The 7,330-nt window shown below is 42.0% G+C and overlaps 1 protein-coding gene across 1 annotated transcript in view; it reads right to left on the bottom strand.

The window, feature by feature from the left end:
• The window catches only part of KCNH5 (potassium voltage-gated channel subfamily H member 5), a 140,051-nt gene that overhangs the window by 113,889 nt on the left and 18,832 nt on the right, over positions 1-7,330 (bottom strand). The gene's annotated exons all lie outside the window — the stretch shown is intronic.

The raw sequence follows: 7,330 nt of genomic DNA, 5'->3' as shown, positions 1-7,330 counted from the left end.
TGGTGTGGATGCATTAGTTGATGGGGCAGATGGGTGCAGCAAAGAAAACACCAGGATTTTCAGCAGTGTAGCACCTCAGTATTAAGCAGGAGAACTGAAAATCCAGATATCTTTAGGAAGGAAACACATTCCCAAGGACACAGAAGAAGATGCTGAAAATTCAGTTTAGCCAGGTATAATGTCATTTTTTACCAGAGAGTTGTGGATAAAATATCAAACAAGTTATAGACAGGAAAGGGGTTCAGGAGAAGGTTTAACTTTCATTTAATTTGAATACTGAGTAGGTGAAAATTAGGAAAAATATTCGTATTTGAGAAAGGAAACATAGCATTTCTACGTTAGAATCATCACAGAATCACAGAATGGTTTGGGTTGGAAGGGACCTTAAAGATCATCTCATTCCAACCTCCTGTCATGGGCAGGGACACCTTCCACCAGACCAGGTTGCTCAGAGCCCCATCCAGCCTGGTCCTGAACACTCCCAGGGATGGGGCACCCACAGCTGCTCTGGGCACCCTGTGCCAGTGCTAGGCTTATTTTTAAATGCCTTATATTTTAAATGCCTTTAAATTCCAAGTCAGGGACTTGGAATGTTAAGGGAAGCCCTGAGGGAGACAAAATAGCAAACAGGGAACAGAAAAGACAGTAAAACCTCAAGAAAAAAATGATGTACAAACTTGGCTTTGCCATTTACCACATACATATCACATTCGCACAAATGTAAATCCATTGTTCATCATTTCACAATCAGAACAGCCTAAAATATCATGACACACCACCAGCACTGCACAAACATTTGTGTCTAGCTATTTATACATGACCTCAAAAATGCACATAAAAAATTCACTGGGAAAAGGTAAAAAATAGAAGCATTTTATTAACTTTTCAAATGTAAACTTCAAATGTGGGCTTTGGATATGTTTCATGCTTCTGGAGCTTACAGGGATATTCAATTAGGAATATGCCCTTTTCCATTTAACAAGGTCAAGGCAGAATACAGTGATCTGTGAACTATTAATTTCTATTAAAAATCCTTGCACTTTTCCTTCTCCTAATTGTCTCTAAAACTGCAGATGCTTTAAGTCAGAAGTCAGAACTGTTCTTTATTTTTCTAAACCAGCAATTTCAAAGACCAAGTGAGCCTGGTAACAGCATTGTGACAGCTCTGCCCCAGCATTTCTAGTAATTGCTGGAGGCCACGTTGCATGCAGGTGATTTATTTTGGGTCACTGCAAACACACAGCAAGAACCAGGGAAAAAGAGCAGCTCTTCTCCAGGAAGGTGTTCACTTCCAGTTCTGGGCAGGTACTCAGTTATGGTCCTCTTCCCCTGGAAAAATATTTCCCTGTGGTCCATAAGGACAAATATGGGCCAGTCCCCAACCTTTATCTCATCATCTTGCCTCACAGCTGATACAAGAGTGATGGAAAACTGCTCAGCAAAAACAAAACCACCACAGACAAACTGCTGGGTGCAGCCCAAATCACTCTCATTTGTCACATCCCAGTGTTGTCGCTACTCCAGCTCCTGACAGGGACATAGGGATGTCCAGCAGGGAGAGGTAAAAGCCCTGTACCTAAGGAGGTACAACTCCATGGACAATACATGCTGGGAAGTGGTTTGGCAGAAAATGGTGTGGGGGATTCCCAGAGGACTGAGCTGAACGTGTCCATGGTGGAAATCCTTGGCTGAGTGAGACACAGAACTGCCAGCAGGTCCAGGAGGGTGATCCCTCCCATCTCCTCCTCACTGGTCAGGCCAGCTCCTGCAGTGAGGAGGATTTGGAGAAGAGTCAGAGGCTGGCAATGACAGGACATGGCTTCATGTACCCTCTAAAAATCCTCTGTCATGGTGCTTTGCAGGCTGAGAGATCCCTCTCATAAAAATACAGGGTTTTAAATGCCTCTCTATAAAAGCAGAACTGGTAAGAAATCCCTTGTCACTTTTCTAGGTAAGAAAAGCATCCGTCCTGCATAACCACAAATGCAGAATTCCTGGGGAAGTTAGGGAAGATGGAGCAGTAAGCTGCACACCAGACAACAGCAACTCTTTTGCTGTAAAAATAAAAATAAAGGAAAAACCATTATTTTTTTTCAAATCCTTCTTTACCACCAGTGAGATCATCAATGTCATGTGAAAGAAAGAAGCCACACATTTTAGCATTCAAAGTTACCACTCTGCTCATCTGTGTGACCTCTTCTTTTCACAAGACAAACCATTTCATCGTGTCCTTTCTCCACCAAGACCAAAGCTTTGCTTTGTGCCACAGCAGACCTTCTGCAAAACCCTCCCAGCCTCATTTAGAGACTTCACATTTTCACATTTCTTTCAGCCCTGTGAAGCCCATGATTCTGGACACTGGAAGCCCAGAATACACTAACATGACTTTTTTCTCCAATTCAGCACCAAGTCCAGAATTATTTTACCTGCTCCAATCTACCCATCTGCAATAGTGTGAAAAAAGTACCAAGTTTTTTTGTTTCCTATTTACAACCCAAGAGAATTAAAAACACAGCAACAGCAAGATGCTGGGTTATGAGTGGGAAGGTGAAAATGCACACAGGCTGCCTTGTGTCTGAAATAATCTGCACAGGGTACATTTCTCTCTTTCTTGACCTTGTTGTAGACTAGACAAGTTCAGAATTATATTTAAAACCAATGTGTATGTTTAAATAGACCAGGGAAAATTTGCATAGCTGCCTACTGCTGTCAATGTTTCTTCAAACGATTCTCTCCTTTCTTTTCCTCTTTAGACAGACACTTGAAAAGAATGATAATTTTATCCCAAGTATTAGTGACCGTCTGTCCTCACAGATATTTTCAGTCTGGAAGGAGTAAAGAGGATGCACAAATAGCAGATGCAAGAGGGGCAAAACCAAAAATATACTTATGAGAAAATGTAATACTTTTGATGCTCTCCAGGTCAGCTGGATTGCATCTTTCTTCCCCAGCACTGCCTGAAAAAAAGCACCCTGAACTTGCACCACTGCACTCAGGTTTTTGGGAAAAAAAGCATCATCATCAGGTCTCACACCAGATCAGGTCAGCAGCTGCTTCTCCTTACAAGCAGTTAAACTGGGTGTTCCACACAAAGATGTGAACCACCTTGAATGGAAAACTCTGGAATAGCTTATAAATAAAATTATTGTTTCCCCTGGTTCTCTTTAATTACTTTCTTATCCAGAGACAAAATAAGCAGCATTTGTTCCCCTGCTTTAAAAAAAAAACCACTCATGATCTGCATTCACTCTCAGGATCCAAAACAATGATCTCTTAAACTGGAACCTAGCAAAATATTTGCCTGTTTCTATCCATTACTCAAAGTAAAATTACTGCATTCTCAGTAAACTGGAGGTTTAACAGTTACAAGAACAGGACATGAAGAAGGCAAGCATGCTGATAAACATGGGCTAAAACTTCTCTCTGCCTTGGCCCAGCTGTAATGCTGCCCTTCCAAGCAGGCAACTTCCTTCTTCCTCCATGCATTTTAGACAGAATTAAATATTTTAATCCACTATTCTCCATGCCTCTTGCCCTAAACCAGACTGCCAATTTGACAGCCCTCTGACCGTGGGTCTAACTGAGACAGAGATGACTTTGTGATGTCCTTCACACAACAGCTGAGCCAGAGGTTTCTCTGAAGAGAAATAAAAACAGGAATACCAAATTAATTTTTTTAAAAGGCATTTTTTCTAAACCTTAGATGCTGTGACACTGGTTGAAACTGTTGATGCTGTGACAGGATTCCTGGGGGAGTGCAGGAGCACGGGGGGGAGGAAGGGAATACTCAGGTGAAGCAGTCAGAGCACCCAAACACCTCCTCAGAGGAGGAAAAGCTTTCCAGAAGGGTCTGAGGAGCTCATTTAGCCACTCAGTGGTTTATGAATGTATAGATTCATGCACCACTACAGAAACTTCATGGTGCCTGAGGGGGAAATGGTATTTCAAGGTTACAGCTCAATCCTTTTGTCCCTCCATCACCAGAATGTCCAAAATATCCCACTCACAGCACGTGCCTTTCCATCAGCTCCTCCTCCAACAACAGCAGTATTATGCCCACACATCTCTCTCCCTGAGATCCCAAATCCATCATTCTGTTTTACACTGCACAGCTGGGATGGGCACATCTGTGCAGCATCTCTGGGATGGGCACCGCTCTGTGGCAGCTGCTCTGCACAAACCTCCCCTCTGCAGCCACACTCGCTGCTTTCTCTGTGTGCAAATTTCCTTTCCAGACTCATTTAGAGGCTTCACATTTTCACATTTCTGCCAGCTGCACCCTGGCACTGCCACAGGGACCTCTCTGTGCCCTTCTGGTCACCCGCCTGCTCCCCAACACCACAGCCTGCAGATGGGTCCAGCACACAAACACCCCCAGGCAGCTCCAACACTGCTCCTCATCCCTGCTGCCTTCCCTGGGCAGGGAGAAATGCCAGCCAGGTCCAAGATGTTGATGCAGTGTATGGCAGAGCATTAAAAAAAATAAAAATAAAACCGAGTAAAATCTGTCCAAAGAAAGTGCAGCAAGGGAGGCTTCCCCAAGCAGAAGTGATGCTGGAATGGATGAGACAGAATCATTGAATCGTTTAGGTTGGAAAAGACATCTGAGACTCTTTCCTGAAGGTTATGTGGAGACAAAACCTTGGAATCAGAAGGATTTCCAAGCTCACAAAGCTCACAAAACAGAAAATATTTTCAAATATAGCTAAATGCAAGTGATAAAACCTTTAGAACTCTCACCACAATTTAATTAGGAGTTGAAAATTTGCAGTCTCTCTGACTTGGTTTGTGTACAGTTCCAAATGCAGATCTAACCACCCAGCTAGCAGCCACACTGAAAAAAATATTTCGTTCATAAACTACATTATGTTATTTTAAAGCTAAATTCATACATCAGAGTTTATGAAGAGTTTTAAATCTCAAGGTGAAATGTTAATGTCCTTTATGGTGCACTTGCTCTGAAAAACCTCGACATGACTAGCTGCCCCTAATAAAGCATTAATGCAGCTCTACTGGGTTGCAATTAACCTTTTTGTCAGGGTTTGTCTGGTCTTAAATAATGGTGACTTTTAAATCAGTATAACAGGGAACTATCCCCTACCTTAGATTTCAGGGAATACACTTGGGTTAAGAAGTATATTCAGTGTAAAAAACACAATTGCAGAGGGCAACTCCAGCAGTGCTTGTGTTGATTCCTGCCTTCAGGAGCGCAGGGAACAGATCCCAGCCATGGGAAAATTGTTCTGATGTCATTGAGAAGCACAAAACAGTTAACATGCAGAATGCTTAAATAATACATAATTTATGACTTACCCACAAGAGCAAAGAGCTGGCACTGCTCAGAGTTGGGAAGTATGGAATTCAATTGGTAACACAGATCATCCTTTGGCATAAATAGTTAGCATGTATAAATCCAAACTATTTCTAGACTCTCCAGCAGTAAAATCATGACAATGGCTGGCTGCTTGCTCTTTACTGCAAGCAAAGTATGTCTGAAAGAGTTCACTGTCTCTCTGAAAAACTTGATAATCCCAGCATTGGGTTTTTAGAGACAGAGGGGAATAAACAAGATTTCTGAATAAACAGCTTAATAGTCAAACAATGTTCAATCATTCCCATGGTGCAGTAAAAATATTTCTGGACTTAGAGTCTATTAAAATGAAATTCAAAATATTGGGATAAATTTCTGGAATTGAAACCCTGTGTGTTCCACTGTCTGAAAATGCACTGCACTCCTGGGATAATTTTTACATCCAACCTCCCTTCTTGCTCAGTGTTGTCTTCCCAGTTACCATCCACCCACTGCAACTGCTGGGGAGCTCAGTATGGATGAAGAACTAATGGGTAATCTTGGGCATATCATTTTACCTCTCTGAGCTTCAGCTTCTCCTCCTTAAAATGAAGATAATGCTAATTACCTAATTTGCAAGCCATTTTGAGATCTACTGATAAGGAGAGCTAAGATTTATATAACTCTAGACTACACTAGGCATACATTTTAAAATTACAAAATATTTTTTAATTTAATTCTCAAATAGCCTTAAATGTACAGTGCCCAACTTCTTACATTTCACTTTTCTGCAAATAAGGCTAAACTTTATACACAAACACAGGGCCACTGGGGTATTACTTCCCATAAGTGTACAAAAACAGGTGCAATTCTGGGGAAGAAGAAGGGGAAAAAATACTAATTACTGTAAATATCAGTTAACTGGCTTTTACAAGTTGGTCAGATAGCAAAGTGCTCATCCCATCACATCACCTCATCCTGCATTTGAATCACCCCAGAGACACTGAATGGTCAAAGCCTCTTGCAGAGCAATCTTCACCAAAGTGACCCTTGTGTGACACTCTCAGCAAGATATTGAGACCGCACAGTTCAGTAAATTACAGGTTAAATGGGTGAAGAATTTATTATTTGGCAAGTATCAAACAAGGAGCAGTGGGAAATAGTAAAAATTTATTACTGGGATCCTTCTGGACACCAGTGGCCAGGCATCCTATCCAGTGCTTATCTCCAGGGTATGAAAGCCCTTATAAAATGACTGATAGAAGTGTCAAATGACAGGAGGATTAGAGGAATGTTAAACAGCACTGAGGACAGTCAGGATGATGTGTTTGATGCCTGGGCACGTGCCATTAAAACGTGTTTTAAATGGAAAACAGCCATCCAGAGAAAAGCAATGAAAATTGTAACTCCAGCACAGGAGGGGGAAATGTCCCAAGCAAAGAACAGGTCTGAAAAGGATCCAAAGGTCTTGGTAGATGAGCAATTCAGCATGTAATTGGCTTTGGCAAAAAGTCACCTGCTCTTTGGATACATAACAGTAAGAACTGGGCTTGGAGGCTGAGCAATGAGCAATAATGAGGAATTAGCTGGAAACCCACCCGGCCACAATAATGGCTGCAGAAACTCACTGGGGACCTGGGAGGATGAAATCCAGGCCACCACAGCTTCATCCCTACTGCTGCCAATGAGCTGGATTAAAGGGCAGCTAAAATATCCACGTATCTGCCATCACCAGACCTCCAAACTCAGTCTAGACAGAGGTTTAAGGAGCTGAACTCATTTACTTTATCAAATGGAGCACAGTGATGAGCTGATTATATGTGTAAGTGCCTTAGTGGCACTTTCTTAATACAGTGGGAAAGAAGACATAAGAAGATGCCACTTCAAGAAGCTGAAGCCAGGCTAATTTGACACTTCTTTAATGCCAAAAGCCTAATGGAGAAGCACAAAACATAGTAAGTAATGTAGTGGATGCTCAGCCTCTTCTAAATCAATACTGGATGCCTCCCTGGAGGGGATGGTTTAGTTACACACAAGTTC

Source organism: Geospiza fortis, unplaced genomic scaffold (genome assembly GCF_000277835.1).
Source record: "Geospiza fortis unplaced genomic scaffold, GeoFor_1.0 scaffold23, whole genome shotgun sequence".
NCBI classification, from domain to species: domain Eukaryota; kingdom Metazoa; phylum Chordata; class Aves; order Passeriformes; family Thraupidae; genus Geospiza; species Geospiza fortis.
The sequence above is the reverse complement of the archived record's forward strand: the minus strand, read 5'-3'. Positions and strand labels throughout refer to the sequence as shown.